This window comes from Triticum dicoccoides, chromosome 4B (genome assembly GCF_002162155.2).
Source record: "Triticum dicoccoides isolate Atlit2015 ecotype Zavitan chromosome 4B, WEW_v2.0, whole genome shotgun sequence".
In the NCBI taxonomy this organism is placed as follows: Eukaryota; Viridiplantae; Streptophyta; class Magnoliopsida; order Poales; family Poaceae; genus Triticum; species Triticum dicoccoides.
Genome location: NC_041387.1, coordinates 506,298,517 through 506,315,151, shown reverse-complemented (window position 1 = coordinate 506,315,151; position 16,635 = coordinate 506,298,517). Strand labels below are relative to the sequence as shown.

The 16,635-nt window shown below is 49.5% G+C and overlaps 1 non-coding gene across 1 annotated transcript; it reads left to right on the top strand.

Moving 5' to 3' along the window:
* Window positions 1–15,109: 15,109 nt before the first annotated feature.
* TRNAM-CAU lies at window positions 15,110–15,183 on the top strand. Its single transcript has one exon. It is a non-coding gene; the product is annotated as a tRNA-Met (tRNA).
* The last annotated feature ends 1,452 nt before the right edge of the window (window positions 15,184–16,635 follow it).

Sequence of the window (16,635 nt, the reverse complement as noted above, 5' to 3'; positions counted from 1 at the left end):
TCCCGGATAGGTCAAAATGAATGTGACACCCGTGATAGGACCACTACTGATTAAACTAAGCCCTTTAAGGAAGGCGTACGGCAAACACTTGGACTGAAGCATGAGCTGGTTCAAACCACTATACCTGATATATCACGAAATCTATACTGGATTTTCAGCGCTGCGCTCAAGGTCAGGAAGAAGAAGAAGTGTGTGAGATTGTAATAAGTGTGATTGGAGAAGCTTTTAAAGAAGTGGAGGAAGTAGAATGGATAAATTCTATCAATTTCTAGCTCTCATAGCTGAATGAAGAAATAGATAATGGGATGCATTAATAGTTTCATCCAATTCCTAGCAAGTCAAGTACATAATAGTCTAATTGAGTATTTAGAAAAGCCTGTCTAAGACGAGTCGGTGTTGTATGCTGAGTGTGGTTTCTTCCTATTTCCGGAGTAGCCTCTATATGTTGAGTTTATAGGATGGAGTCCATATCCCTCCTTTTTACTTCATGGATCCTGTCAGCATACAGGATACTATACTGTCATAAAGAAAGCGGGTATATGAGAATATGGATCAGCAGCGGATACCAGATTGGTAAAAACCTGCTCAAAAAGCTAGAGTTGATGGTTTCGGGAAAGCTAAGCTAAAGCAAGCAGTAAACTAGTGGGTGCAAGCACGTTAATGAAAAAAAACGTGATAGAAAATCCTACCGTTAGCAGTGACTGCGACACTTCGTAACAGCTCCTTAGAGATCAATGTTTTATTGGTATTTGCTCGATTGCAGGCAATAACGTTAGTAAATTAGGTGAATGTACGTAAATCGAGGTACACGAGTCTAGCCAGGTATAGGTAGAAAAGGGGTATAGTAGGTCTCATGGAAAGGGAGATAGTGGGACAAATAGTTCATCGTGCAAGTGTTACGAATAGATAGGAGTCTCGACTCTGTCCTTCAAAAAGAAGATGGTTCGCACTAAGCGTGACTAAAGGCAGAGACTTCTGTACGCCAAGAAGAAAAGAAAGTTTGTAGGGGTGAGAATGAACTTTCAAACCCTTTTCTTGCCCCTATCCTTTTTGCTTTCGATAACTTCTATCGCTTCCTAATCATATGAGTCTAGTGCAACATACTACTACTAATATGGAGTCATATTCTTCTTAAGCCTCCTTTCCCAGATCCAAGTTCCGAATCCCAGGGAGAGATCAAGACAATGCAACAGGGTTGGCAAGCATACCTGTATCACTGAGCAAATCCAAAGCATACTTTCCCTCTAAAGAGTGAAGAAAAAGACTTGGTACAGCTAGAATACCGAGTGGATGTGGAATCCTACTTGAATTCAAGTCAGAAAAGGAAACTCGAATCCGGAACTTGCTTACTTCGGCTTGATCAGATACTGGAATCCAATCGGGGAACTTGGTTATTGACCCACTAATCTTTCCCTCTTTCGAGTCCAAGTCTCAAGAGGGCGCTTAGGCCGGGCCCTTCTCCAGAGTTCCGATACCGATATCACTATTTCAATTAGTTGATTGATTTCCCTTAGAATTTCATTCCTCCTCAAGTCCCAGTTTCGGTCAAGTAGTGGCAAATATCATCTGTATCTGGCAGATAAGCTTTCACATGCATGAATTTAACTACCGAGATATTTTCTTACTTGGCAACTAGAGCCTCCCCTTCGGGATTCGAGATTGAAGAAGAGGAAAACGGCTTCTAAAGGGAACTGATCCGAAGCAACAAGTCCTAGACCTAGAATGCAGGTACCCTAGTCTTGAAATATGCGATGAAGAATGAAATCTCTTGTTTTCATTCATATCATCAAAACAGTGATTCTTTCACGGCCACCCCTCAATTCAAGAGTTCCGATTGGATCAACAATAATCTAATATGTATGCCAAGAAGAAAAGAAAGGGATTTCATCAAGTGTAGACAAGAAAGATACCGAAATCAGGAACCATGGAAAGCAGATACCTGATTCTATATATATATAAAAGGGATATAAGTGCTGGATCTGAACTATTTCAATTAGTGAATCGGCGGAAAAGCAGGAATGAAGGTTGGGACAGAAAGGGGAGAGGAGAGCCCGGACGAGGAAAACAAGCACCCCTTTTAGGATTCTAGGAAACAAGAAATACTTTCCCATCTTGAACTGAACTGAACAGAGCACAAAGACTAGAATCAGAACTGGAATTCCCTTCTCTGAATTCAAAAGCCCACCCGGACTTGAGAAGTAGCTTGTTCAATTTGTCCTCAGCAGAAGCGAAACCTGTTACCAAGAGATCGAAATTCCAATCAGAAAATAAGTACTTTGAATCAAGAAATAACATTGCGTAGAAGTGAAGTGAACTAGAGAATTCCAGTCAGAAAAGCAATCGGATACTGAAATCTCTTCTCTGAAAGCTAAAGCTTTACAGATTATAGGAAAGCAAGCACCACGAAGGGCAGTACCCAAACTATAGGTTATCTTGTGTCTGGGCAAGCAAGGTCAAGTAGTGGCATCCTATTACCCTAAATGGAAAGCAAAGTAGGTTATTCAGCCATCCCTCGCGAACAATCAGAAGTCCCAGTTTCCTTAACTAATCTCGCCAATTTATCACTTGACTGACCCAGAGACTAATCTATCGTTGGCCCAGGCAAAGAGTGAGAAAAAGCAACAAAAGGAGTAGCTTGCAGTGAGGAATGAAAGCTGGTGTTTTACCACCATTCAGCAAGAGAAACCCACTGGAACCTTTTCATAGGACCATAGAAAACATGCTGCTTCCTGTATAGAGATGACTGCTTCTTTAATGAAGTTGATCGTCTATCTCAAGTGGTGGTGATCGACTCCACGAATAGCCTGAACCTGAGAAATGTATATCTGCAAACGGGAACTTCCTGTTGTCTCGAATCAGGTCTGCTATTTCTATTCATAACTCTCTGGCTGGAATCAACCAAAATAGCCCTTGACGGCAATAAGAGGATCCTAACCACTACACGGTTCGAAATCTCAATCGAATGATACCTCAATTGAACCTGCTGAGTCAGTTATTGGAAAGATATCACTATCAGCCTCACAGCAATCTTTAGGAAAATGCAGACACAGTAGTTTTTTTGAAACTTGTTCAGACACCGCAAGCAACTACCAGTATCGACCTTCTAAAGAAATGACCTTCATTGCCGAAGTGATAGACAAACAATTCTAAAGCGGACTTGGACTAGCGACACATTTCTCCATATATGAAATTCAATTCACCCGACATCAAAGAGAAGCTCAAGCTCGGGATCAAAGATCAGCTACAGATCGGGCTGGTATTCATCATAGTCGGCAACTTACTTTTGACTGAAACATTTAGTTTGCACTACATCCGTAAGAATCTGATGGAAAATGACTGCAACGCAATCAATTTATCCCTTCCTCGTGTGCGCGTGTCATATATAGTTCAATGAGAAACAATGCTTTCTGATATTCACGAATTCGATTCGAACCAATGTCCCCCGACTCCTCTACCGAATAAGGATCGTGATTCACATTTCCTCGTTCTCTTTCTAGCTGCCCATATGGGTGGCTGCTATCATCCCCTTTTGATAGCTTCTTATCCGCATCCGCGAGCATAAGCGGAATAGCATGAACACTCATAGCGATTACCTCAACCCTTGTCTTTCCTTTGGCTCCGCTCGGTGGGGGTGTCGGTGTCAAAACCGGTGGATCTCGGGTAGGGGGTCCCGAACTGTGCGTCTAGGCGGATGGTAACAGGAGACAAGGGACACGATGTTTTACCCAGGTTTGGGACCTCTTGATGGAGGTAAAACCCTACGTCCTGCTTGATTGATATTGATATTGTGGATGTTTACAAGAGTGGATCTACCACGAGATCAAGGAGGCTAAACCCTAGAAGCTAGCCTATGGTATGATTGTAATGGTTGTTGTTGTTGTCCTACGGACTAGAGCCATCCGGTTTATATAGACACCGGAGAGGGCTAGGGTTACATAGAGTCGGTTACAATGGTAGGAGATCTACATATCCGTATCGCCAAGCTTGCCTTCCACGCAAAGGAAAGTCCCATCCGGACACGGGACGAAGTCTTCAATCTTGTATCTTCATAGTCTTGGAGTCCGGTCAATGATGATAGTCCGGCCGATGATAGTTCGGCTGATGACGGTAGTCCGGCTATCCGGACACCCCCTAATCCAGGACTCCCTCAGTAGCCCCTGAACCAGGCTTCAATGACGATAAGTCCGGCGCGTATATTTCTTGGCATTGCAAGGCGGGTTCCTCCTCCGAATGATAGAAGATTGTGAACACCAGGATAGTGTCCGGCTCTGCAAAATAAATTCCACATTCCATCGTAGAGAGAATAATATATACACAAGTTCAATCTGCTGACGTTTTTTGCGGCATGACGTGACGCCACTACCAAGCCATTACTTGAATCGTTTTTTACTCTACCACCTCAGCGCATTTAGCGAAGCGGTTTCCTTGGCACGTCTTGTCGAAGCAGAGATCGTGTTCCCCCTTAATCCGGGATTCTCATCAATACGGACATGGGTAACCCAACCGCGCCATTGATGGTGATGCTTGGGGGATAAGCGAGTTTTACCAGGCCGGTGGGGGACGCGTAGACTTTGCCCGCCCATATAAGGGATAAGGATTCACCTTTTCACCTATGCCTTCTTCCTCCTTTGCTTATCCATCTCCGCGCACTCGAGCTCCAGCGCCCAAGCCAGCACATCTCATCTCAACCTTCCCAGTCATGTCTGGAGCGGGAGGCAAGTGGATGACCTCCTCCGTTACGGAGGAGCACATCGAAAGACTGCACAGCGCCGGCTACCTGTCCGGCGACATTGCGCACCGGCTGCCCGACGAGGGGCAGCTCATCCCCACCCCCAGGCCCCATGAGAGGGTCGTTTTTCTTCCCCACTTCCTCCGCGGACTGGGATTTCCACTTCACCCCTTTGTTCGGGGGCTCATGTTCTACTACGGCCTGGATTTCCATGATCTGGCGCCGAACTTCATCCTCAACATCTCGGCGTTTATCATCGTGTGCGAGGCCTTCCTCTGCATCCAGCCCCACTTCGGCTTGTGGCTCAAGACCTTCAATGTCAAGCCGAAGGTAGTGAAGGGCACTCAAGCGGAGTGCGGAGGCGCCATGTTGGGCAAGATGCCCAATGTCCTTTGGTTCGAAGGGGCCTTCGTGGAATCTGTCAAGGGGTGGCAATCGGGGTGGTTCTATATCACCGAGCCGCGCGACCCTACGTGGGCGGTGCCCCCGAGTTCAGATCTGGTATCCCCACGCAGCTCACCTCCTGGAAAGAGAAGGGCTTGCTGTGGGGTAGTTCGGAGGAGCTGACGGGACTCCAAGCCTGTATCCAGAAGCTGGTGAAGAAGCTCAGGCTGGTTAACATGGTCCAAGTCATGCTCGTCCGCCGTATTCTCCCATGCCAGGAGCGGGCATTCAATCTGTGGGAGTTCAATCCGGAACAGCACCAGGCGCTGAGCGGGCTCTTTGACACGACGTACGAAGGCGCCTGGAGGGTGCTGTTCAAGGGCGCCGAAGCCCCCGCATCCGCGACTGAAGATCGCGGATTTCGCTCGCAGCGCCAAGCCGATGAGGTAAGTGATTCTACCCCTTTACGGGACACTTGCTTTTCATAGTTTGACTCTATGCGGGTTTTAATTTCCCCTTTTCCTTTGACAGGACTGGATGAGGAAGGCGGAGCAGATTATCTGCCCGGCTCCTATGCCAGAAAACCCATTAGATGCCCATCTAGCGAGGCTGGTGGTTCCGGCACCGCACGTGGTGCCGGAGAAGAAGGCCAAGAAGGAGGCCACGGGTGCTCGAAAGAGTTCCCGTTTTCAGGTGTCCGACGACTCTGGGGCGGACTCCTCCCCCGAAAACGAGGAGGAGAAAGAGGACTCTCTCCCAGAGGAGGGAGAGAGGAAGAGGAAGGCTTCCCCAACAGGGAGGCCGAAGGGTCCAAGAGGGGAAGGACTATTCCCCCGGACAGCTCCGCCAACATCAACGTTGGCGAGGAAGAATGGCCTTCAAGGGCCAGGCCTCCGGCGAGATCGTAAGTATCCGGATTCCTGAATGATTTATAATTTCTTTTTCTGCGTCACATAGTGTCATTCTGACGCCGCATCCTGCCTGTAGTCCGGCCAATGATGATCTCCCCGCTTCATTGAGCGGGTCGTTGGCTCCGTCGGATGTAGACTCCATCCCGACCGCCTCCACCCCTCGCGACACCGAGGACGTCGAGGTGGGATCCCAAGAAGGGACCCATCAGGGGGAGGCTCCGGAGGCGCCACAAGGCGGCCTCCCGGACTTTGCGCCGGACTCCACATCAGAACCCGCAGTGGTTCCGGAGTCCGGCCGGCGGCCCCTTCGCACGAAGGGCAAGACCGTGATGCCGGCAGCTTCCGTCCAACCAGAGGCGCCGGACAATTTGTTGGAGGCACTGCAGAGCGCTTCCATCGAGGAAGAACACCGCACTATTATGAGTGCGGTGATTCAGAAGGTATAGCTTGCCAAGAGCGGGCTGACTGAAGCCTGCAGTAGCCTTCTATCAGGCTTTGAGGTAAAAAGTTAAAAATATGCAATGTAATACCGCATAGACAGTAGCCCCTGATGCTCGGTTCGGTGTTCAGAAAGAAAAGTCGGACTGAGGATCTGAAAAAAAAGAAGATATACGCAGGGTTGCTAAAAAATTATGTCAATATGGGTTGCAGGCTGCGCTGCTGACCTCTGCCGCACTGACTGCGGAGGTCGGTGCTTTGAAGCAGGAGCTCGAGCGGTCCGAGCAAGAGCTCGGCCGCGCCAAGAAGCAGCTCCAGGACAAAGAAGGTGAGTAACACCACTTTGAACTTGTACCTTACAGAAAAGGATTTAGGTTGCAACAAAAAATAACAAGGATAACATGGGTACTGCAGGGGCCACGAACGAGGTGGCGACCCTGAAGGAGGCCGTGTCCGCGGCCGAACGCAATGCGGCCGCGGAACGGGCAGAGCGAGAAAAGCAGGAGGCGCGGGTGGCGGTGGTTCGGCAAGAGCTCCAGGCTCTCATGGAAAAGCATGAGAGTTTGGAGCGTGACTCAAAGACTCGAGAGTCCGAGCTTGCCTCGGCTCTCGAAAGTGCCAAAACAGCCAAGGCGATGCCCATAAGTCCCTTCAGGAGATTGAGTTGGTGAGGAAGATAGCGGCGGGTAAGGCATTTTTCAGGCAAAGCAAGCATGTGAATGTAAATTACATGTTACTTACCCGAATTCGGAGCTCTCCAGGGGCGTTTGCAGATCTGCCTCGCAACATGTCTAATGCCACCACATTCTACCGAGCCGAGGAGGGGAGCTCAACGGAGAAGGTCTTCTGGTCTCAGTATGCTGAGGCCGGCCATCCGGTGCCCCCTAGCGACCAGCTGAAGCAGCTGGTCGAGCTCCACAAGGTGGCCGAGCAGGCCATGAAGGGCCTCATAGTCCGGCTGTGGCCTGGAGAGGCCATGCCTGGGAGCTATTTCGGCCTCGTGCGACGGTTGGTGGATGCGTGCCCCTGGGTGGAGGTTATCAAGCGCTCCGCCTGTATTGAAGGTGCTCGTCGGGCCCTTGCCCGCGCAAAGGTGCATTGGGGCAAGCCGGATGCGGAGAAGCTAATCACTGACGCGCCACCAGCGGGCAAGGAATATCGTACGCCCAAGATGTACTATAAGACTGTCCTGAAGGGTGCCCGCAAGATTGCGGATGAGTGCCCCAGGGATGTAATTATTGAGTAAATTCGCAATGTGTTATCCTGTGCGCTGAAAACTTTGTTCATATGCGCTAAGCAACGCTTGTTAATTTAAAATATTACCTTCTGTGCGACCGTTTATTAAATCTGAGAGATGGCAAGTCGTCGGCTTCAGCCCCCATGCCACGAGTGCTGGGGTGTTCGGGATAAACTTGAGCCCTCTTGTTCCCATTTTTGGGTCCATCTAGGGAGGCGCTCAACACAACGAACAAAGCAACCGGACTTATAGTGCTTGAACACTCTCACTTAGCCATAGAATTCTATAATTTTAAATTTCTGCGAAGCCCCTAGTATTTGGAAGACCGAATTCGGGGCGCTATCCACGCCTTCGTCGGACATTATCCGGTACTTCGCTCGAAGCGGCGTAGGTCTTTAAGGACCCGAAAAGACCTCTCGAACAGCGACTAGTCTCTCGCCTTATCATGACAGTTAGTTTTAGCTTTCTCCACTGAGGCGTTAACCCGGCTCAACCGGGGCGCAATCGCAGTGGTTCACCCAGTGCTACCTTAGCCGATAGAACGGAACGTAAGGTGCCAAACATGGGAGCCGGGGAAACCCAACTATTGACCCAAGACATGATTCGGAGCCGATTCATATAATGCTATAAGTTCGGGGTGCCGCACTTGTGAAAGTGTTCGGACTTTATCACACCATAATGCGGGGAACATAAGCCCCTGGTGTATTTGGCCGTACCAAAATGTACGGATGCAACATGTCGTAAATGAACATATATATATAAGGTAATGCAATTATGGGCAAAAAGTGCTGCATTTTATTCGAGAAGATATGCTATGAGTGCGGAATGATACAAATAGTGCGGAAAGCAAGGGATTTGACGAATTAAAGGCGTCTCCCTCCAGGGGTAGGCCGCGGAATGGTGTATTTAACAAATTTAATGCTCGTAATGGAGACCACCTGAGTGTTCGTCGCAGCCTTTGTCCCTCCCTGGCTGTTGCATCATGAGTTCGGCAGGTTCGCCGCCGGACAGAGTTCTGTATAAAAAAGAGAGAAATAAAAGATAAAAAGAGCGACACACTTGGGATCCCCTGGTGTGGTCGAACCGCACTCTGGGTCTGTTGTGGTTGTGCCTCTCCCCCTATGCCCATGGTATGTCCAGGGCGTAATTATGTACGCAGAGAGTTTGTCTTATAATTGTGCGAGGGCTAGGGTTGAGGCCGCATTGCTACGCGTGCTCGGAACGTGCCAGGTGGTCTTGGTTGATGTTGCTCCGGGCGCGTTTGGCCGTGTCCGGTCGTTGAACGGCCGGACTCGAAAATTGCCTAAAAAGGCTGCTCTGTACTTCTGCCGCGAGAGCCGCTGTATGTTCCTCCGTTCGAAGGGAGCGTTCCGTGTTTCCATTGACCGTGATGACTCCACGAGGGCCTGGCATCTTGAGCTTAAGGTATGCATAATGCGGCACCACGTTGAATTTTGCGAACGCGGTTCGTCCGAGTAGAGCGTGATAGTCACTGCGGAATGGGACTATGTCAAAGATTAACTCCTCGCTTCGGAAATTATCCGGGGATCCGAAGACCACTTCCAGTGTAACTGAGCCTGTACAACTGGCCTCGACACCTGGTATGACGCCTTTGAAGGTTGTCTTTGTAGGTTTCATCCTTGAAGGGTCTATGCCCATCTTGTGCACTGTATCCTGATAAAGCAGGTTCAGGCTACTGCCGCCGTCCATCAGGACTCTCGTGAGGTGAAATCCATCGACGATTGGGTCTAAGACCAATGCGGCGAATCCGCCATGGAGGATACTGGTCGGATGGTCTCTTCGATTGAAAGTGATCGAGCAAGAGGACCATGGGTTGAATTTTGGGGCGACTGGCTCCATCGTGTATACGTCCCTTAGTGCACGCTTCCGCTCCCTCTTGGGTATATGCGTTGCGTATATCATGTTTACCGTCCGAACTTGAGGGGGGAATCCCTTTTGTCCTCTGTTGTTCAGCGGCCGGGTCTCTTCCTCGTCATCGCTGTGGAGCCCCTTGTCATTGTTTTCGGCGATTAATTTGCCTGCCTGCTTGAATACCCAACAATCTCTGTTGGTGTGGTTAGCTGGCTTTTCGGGGGTTCCATGTATTTGACAGGAGCGGTCGAGTATTAGGTCCAAATTGGACGGGCCCGGAGTGGTTCTTTCAAATGGCTTCTTCCGTTGACCGGGCTTGGAGCCTCGGAATCCGGCGTTGACTGCCGTATCCTCATTGCTGTCGCCATTAATGCGGCGTTTGTTTTTGTTTCGACGCGACCTGCCATTGCGGTCCTTGGTATCCGGACTGCCAGCGTTTTTGCTGAGGTTGTTGCTGCGAGCTAGCCAGCTATCCTCTCCCGCACAGAAGCGGGTCATGAGTGATGTGAGGGCTGCCATGGATTTCGGCTTTTCCTGTCCTAGGTGCCGGGCCAGCCACTCGTCGCGGATGTTATGTTTGAAGGCAGCGAGGGCCTCTGCATCCGGACAGTCGACGATTTGATTTTTCTTTGTTAAGAATCGTGTCGAGAATTGCCTGGCCGATTCATCTGGCTGCTGGATTATGTGGCTTAGGTCATCTGCATCCGGTGGTCGCACATACGTGCCCTGGAAGTTGTCGAGGAATGCGGCTTCCCGGTCTTCCCAGCATCCAATTGACTCTGCGGGCAGGCTGTTAAGCCAATGCCGAGCTGGTCCTTTAAGCTTGAGCGGGAGATATTTGATGGCGTGAAGATCGTCGCCGCGGGCCATATGTATATGAAGGAGATAATCCTCAATCCAAACCGCGGGGTCTGTTGTGCCATCGTAGGATTCGATATTAACGGGTTTAAAGCCTTCAGGGATTTGATGATCCATTACTTCGTCAGTGAAGCATAGTGGGTGCGCGGCGCCTCTGTATTGAGCAATATCGCAATGTAGCTCGAGAGGGCGTTGTCTGCTGTGTTCGGCCCGGCCGGAGTAGTTGTATCCGGCGCGACGGTATTCGTCATGGGTCTTGGGGCGCCCACGTGATCCATAGATAGATCTGGATTGTCTTGCCTTGTCCTCCAATATATTCCGCAAGTCTGGCCCGTTCCCCCGTGGCTTCATGCTTTTTGAGCGATGCCGGGGTACGGTTTTGGTGGAGGGCTTGCATGCCTCTCTGTCGCGGCCACGAGGTGGCCGGTCTGTCGTATTGTGCGTTGGTGATGCAGGTTTGTACGCTTCCTCCTCTAGTCGGGGGAGCAACTTGCGTTTTGGGTAACTTTTGGAGGGGCATTCGAGTTCATACTCTTCGGCCGCGAGGACCTCGGTCCATCTGTCGGCCAGTAGGTCTTGATCAGCTTGAAGCTGTTGCTGCTTTTTCTTTAGGCTGTTTGCCGTGGCCATTAGCCTGCGTCTGAAACGCTCTTGTTCAACGGGATCCTCAGGCACGACGAATTCGTCGTCGTCGAGGCTTGCCTCGTCTCCGGAGGGAGGTAAGTAATTATCATCCTCGACCTCTTCGTCTGCCGCCCTCTCATGAGGGCTTGCTTCTGCCTCCTCCTGCGCTGGATCGTGCTGGAGGGGGTTGTCTTCGGCACTTTCTGGGGTGTTATTATCTCCTGTGCCGGAATCTCCATTCTTGCTGTGGCGGGATTTAGAGCGGCGCCACTGACGTCGGCGCTTGGGCTGTTTCTTTAAGGAATCGGCCTCCGTTGCTTCTTCGCCGTCCCCATCTTTTGGGGTGTCCACCATGTATATGTCGTATGACGAGGTGGTCTTCCAGTGTCCTGTAGGCACTGGTTCTTGATAGTCTCCGGCATCGTCGTCCATACCGTCGATGTCTTCGGGGTCGTAGTCGAGTACGTCGGTTAGATCGTCGACGGTGGCTACGAAGTGGGTGGTGGGTGGGCTCTGAATTTCTTCGTCGTCCGCGTCCCAACCATCCTGGCCGTAGTTCGGCCAGGGCTCTCCGGATAGCGAGAGATGCTTCAGCGAATTTAAGATATCGCCGAAGGGTGAGTGCTGAAAGATGTCCGCAGCGGTGAATTCCATGATCGGCGCCCAATCGGATTCGACTGGAAGGGGCGCAGGAGGTTCGGAGTCCGGCAGAGAGTCCGACACCTTGGAGTCATGAGCTTTATGCGGGACAAGGTAAGTGTTCGGCTCTATCGCCGTAGAAGTTGCAGCTCCCGAGGCGGTGTCCAGCCATCCGTCCTTGATCTGAGCGATTGGCCCCGGACTATGGGTCGGAGCGGATTCGTGTGCGGCCTCCAAGGTGCTGTCCGGCGGCAGAGTTAGGTCGCGCCCATCGTGACAGCGCGACACGCTCGGTTGTGGCTCAGATCATCGAAGATCAAGTCCCCGCGGATATCGACCGTGAAGTTTAGGCTTCCAAACCTGACCTGACGGCCAGGGGCGTAGCTTTCGATCTGCTCCAGATGGCCAAGTGAGTTGGCCCGCAGTGCGAAGCCGCCGAATACGAAGATCTGTCCGGAAGAAAAGTCTCACCCAGGACTGCGTCGTTGTCGATTGAAGAGGCCATCAAGCCTATCGGTGACGACACAGAGGAACTCTCAATGAAAGCACCAATGTCGGTGTCAAAACCGGCGGATCTCGGGTAGGGGGTCCTGAACTGTGCGTCTAGGCAGATGGTAACAGGAGACAAGGGACACGATGTTTTACCCAGGTTCGGGCCCTCTTGATGGAGGTAAAACCCTACGTCCTGCTTGATTGATATTGATATTGTGGATGTTTACAAGAGTGGATCTACCACGAGATCAAGGAGGCTAAACCCTAGAAGCTAGCCTATGGTATTATTGTAATGGTTGTTGTTGTTGTCCTACGGACTAGAGCCATCCGGTTTATATAGACACCGGAGAGGGCTAGGGTTACATAGAGTCGGTTACAATGGTAGGAAATCTATGTATCCGTATCGCCAAGCTTGCCTTCCACGCCAAGGAAAGTCCCATCCGGACACGGGACGAAGTCTTCAATCTTGTATCTTCATAGTCTTGGAGTCCGGTCGATGATGATAGTCTGGCCGATAATAGTTCGGCTGATGACAGTAGTCCGGCTATCCGGACACCCCCTAATCCAGGACTCCCTCAGGGGGGAACCCAATGTACCAATTCTTTCACTCGACCCTGCTCCTTCTTCTTTCTCATTTGCCTATTTCCCTCTCTCCTGCTCGCCCCCCCGACTGTCACTCTATGGCAAAGCTAAAGCTTTCCTGGCGCTTGGTGAATAATCTTTCTATAGGGACAAATAAAAGCCCAGTTTTGACCTTGCTGCATATAACATCTAGCATTTCATGTGTCTGAATGTAACCGCCAATAATCTGGTTTGCAAACCTATCTTTGCCCTCCTCGACCGCGGGAGCCCTCCAACGTTGCAGTACAATAGACGTTAATTTCAAGCGTAGCTTACTGGACATACGGTCAAGAACTTCTTGCAGCCTTCGAAAGAAGACTTTAGACATGATGCCAACACCTACGATAGGAATGCCGAATAGTATATCGTCTGCGTAGCGAGCGAAATAGACGTACTTGGTAGAATCCCCATTCTCCTCTTGGGCCATAGCATCGAATTGCAAGTCGAGTTGATGCAGGAATGATTGAATCAAAACAGGCGAGATCGGTGATCCTTGTGGAAGGCCGACTTCACTGTTTGAGTAGTCATTCCCTTTCTTAGAAAGTCTCGGTGTCTTGAGAAAGCAATTGATGAGGTCAATGAGAGGAGCGTTATCTGTACCTAAGAGCTTAGACAAATGTTCAAGTAGTAACCGATGGTCTATGCTATCGAAACACTTGACCACGTCCACCTGAACCATAGAATCCATAGACGGCCATTGAGTTAATGCACGGAAGAAGGGCCGAGAACCTTGCGGAAGCCCTGCGCAGATGGGGAAATTCGTGGATCTAATGAGTCATTGAGTAGCTCTGCGAACGCGGTTAGTATAAGTCGATCGGCTGCCGCCGGTTGAGTGATAGTCCTACCTAAATGCTCCCGGCCTTTTCTTTGGTCTAAAGGACCTAATCTACTCACTTGCCAAACTGCCTATTCATATGCCCTTTCCTAAACCACTTTGCTAGTTCTATACACCTGCCAGGATGCTTCTATTGCTTGTTATGTATTTGATACTGCTCACTATAATGGAATAGCTTTGTACTAAGTACATGATTGCTTTATAGCACCTGTAGCTTATGCAAACAAATTCCCTCAGAGTGGCAGCTTTTCAATGTCTAGCTAATCCACTGCATCTTATAAATTGTATAGTTATTCAGAACCTCTTCCTTCGAGCTCCTATGGAAGACCTTGGCCGCACGCGCCTTAGGCGATTTCTATTTTCTTTAGTTTAGAATTAGTCTTTAATTTAGGCCGCAGGTTTCTACAAATTAGGTTAGGCCAAGATATTTGAACTTGTGCAAACCAACCAGTTCTCCCATTTTTTCCCTGTGGATCAACACCCGAAGTACTACACGATAGGTCATGCTTTGCCTTTTGCAGATGCTAGTACAGTCCTATTTCAATCAAAAAGTAGAGTCCTATTTTCAAGTACAGACCACCGTTTTCTTTTTCTTTGGACTGAAGACCCGCCTGAGTTGATAGTGCTTACTTCCCACCCGAGACTGACTTGCTTACCTCTGCACCAATTAAATAGTAGAATTTATAACACTCCATTCTTCTATAGATAGCCTAGAATCGGAACTAGAATATGTGCCCGACTTACCTATTTCCAAGACAGTTACTCAACTTCCATCACCGCTTGACACTCTCGTAGTAGATCATATCATAAGAGAAGTATTCTTTAAAGAAATTCGTATAGAAAGATGGACTAGCTCGAGACCTTGGCTTCAAACAATCGATTGAATCTGGATTCCGTTGCTTATCCTTCCTAGCTATAGTCTCTCTTGTGCCTTCGGAGTAAAAGTGAAAGATTTCTGTATCAGCAGTTTGTTTCCCCATTTGCTCAAAGAACGCATAAAACCTGTTCCCTCACCATATGAAAAGATCAAGCAGAAGAGTCCTCTTCTTCAAGAAGAGTTTTTCATTTCACTCTTCCGCAGCAATGCCCGGGCAATAAAACAATATGAGCAAAACAATATCATAACAAACGGTAGACTTTATGCTGGTTGGATAGAGCAATCTGTAGTTGACGTTCGAGCCAATCTTCTCTCTAGTAGACTTTTGATTCAGTCGTCTGTTTGTTTTGTTTTGAATTGACATAGAGAAAGATTTCTCGCGTTCCCTTAATTCAGGAATAGGTGGCGAAGGCTACTTGTTCCTTGTATATATATATATATAAAGGAAAGGGGTTATTTTTCCTTTACGGCAATAAGAGTTGATTCCCTTGCTTGTAGTTTTGGATCAATTCCGTGTATTTCACATATTTAAGAGTGGTTAGGAGAGAGAATCAATGTTTATGGGAAGAGGGAAAGAAAGATCAGGGGAAGAAGCGGGGTAGAGGAATTGGTCAACTCATCAGGCTCATGACCTGAAGACTGCAGGTTCGAATCCTGTCCCTGCCTAATCATAGTCAAAATCTGAGTTTGATCCTGGCTCAGAAGGAGCGCTAGCTATATGCTTAACACATGCAAGTCGAACGTTGTTTTCGGGGAGCTGGGCAGAAGGAAAAGAGGCTCCTAGCTAAAGTTGTCTCGCCCTGCTTCAAAACTACAGGGCGCGCGCTACGGCTTTGACCTAACAGCCTCCGTTTGCTGGAATCGAAATAGTTGAGAACAAAGTGGCGAACGGGTATGTAACGCGTGGGAATCTGCTGAACAGTTCGGGCCAAATCCCGAAGAAAGCTCAAAAGCGCTGTTTGATGAGCCTGCGTAGTATTAGGTAGTTGGTCAGGTAAAGGCTGACCAAGCCAATGTGTCACATCCCCAGTTCAGGCCTTGCTTGTTTTTGCTTTAGCATCCATGCATCATGTTTAAATTTTATGAAACTTGAAATGGGGGCTGATAAACCCTAGCAGCTAATGAAATCAACTAGGTTAAAAAAATCATTTTCAATGAACCCAAAATGCCTTTGGAAAAGTTCATCATTTTTGAATTGGTCTAGAACCCCTGCCAAAAATGGTGCACATTTTTTTCTAGGCCACTTTGGATTTTTGAATTAAATCATAAAGTATTTGAATTTGGGCATTTAAATGTTATAAATATTTTATTTGCCCAAATAATTCTGATAATGGTTGAGGGCTGTTGAAAACCATTTCAACATTTCCCACAATTTATTTCAGGATTTTTAGATAAGGTTTAGTATTTTTACTAAATCCAGAAACAAAGATAGAAAATAGAAAACAGAAAATAAAAGAAAGAGAGAGAGAAGACACCTACCTGGGCCACTTACCTGGCCGGCCCACATGGCAGGCCCAGCACTGTGCTGGCCCATGCCAGCCAGCTGCTTCTTCCTCACCAGGCAGGCACAGAGGAGGGACACCGTGACGCCGGCGAGCTCGCCAGGCCACCACCCTGCCTGCCTCTCCCCCTCGATGCCCAAACGCTCTGGATGTCGCCACGCACTCCCCTCGACCCTCTACACTTCTCCCCTCCTCGCAGCTCTCGCCCCTCCCCTCTCTGCTCTCTTCCCAAGCGACCCGTCGCCGCCGTCCACTACCGCCGTGTCCACCGAGCTCCCCTCGCCCTGCCGCTGAGCTCAGGAGCTCCGCTTCGACCTGCTCTCCCTCTCCACGGATCCAGGCCCCTCCGGAAGTCCTGCAGCGTCGTCCCCAACCTCGTCTTCAACCTCCGACAGCCGGCGGACTCGTCGGGGACTCGCGAGCTCCAGCCTCTCCCCGGCCTCGCCGTCGCCTCTGCTGGATCCGCCGTGAGCCCCTGCTCCTACTCCCCCTCTCCGTTTTCCCCTCGTGTGCCGTAGCCATCGCCTCCCCTGCAACCGAATGCGCCGCCGCCCGCGCTCGCCACCGGTGATGCTCCGGTGACCATTTGGTCTCGGGCATGCGACCAACGTATTCA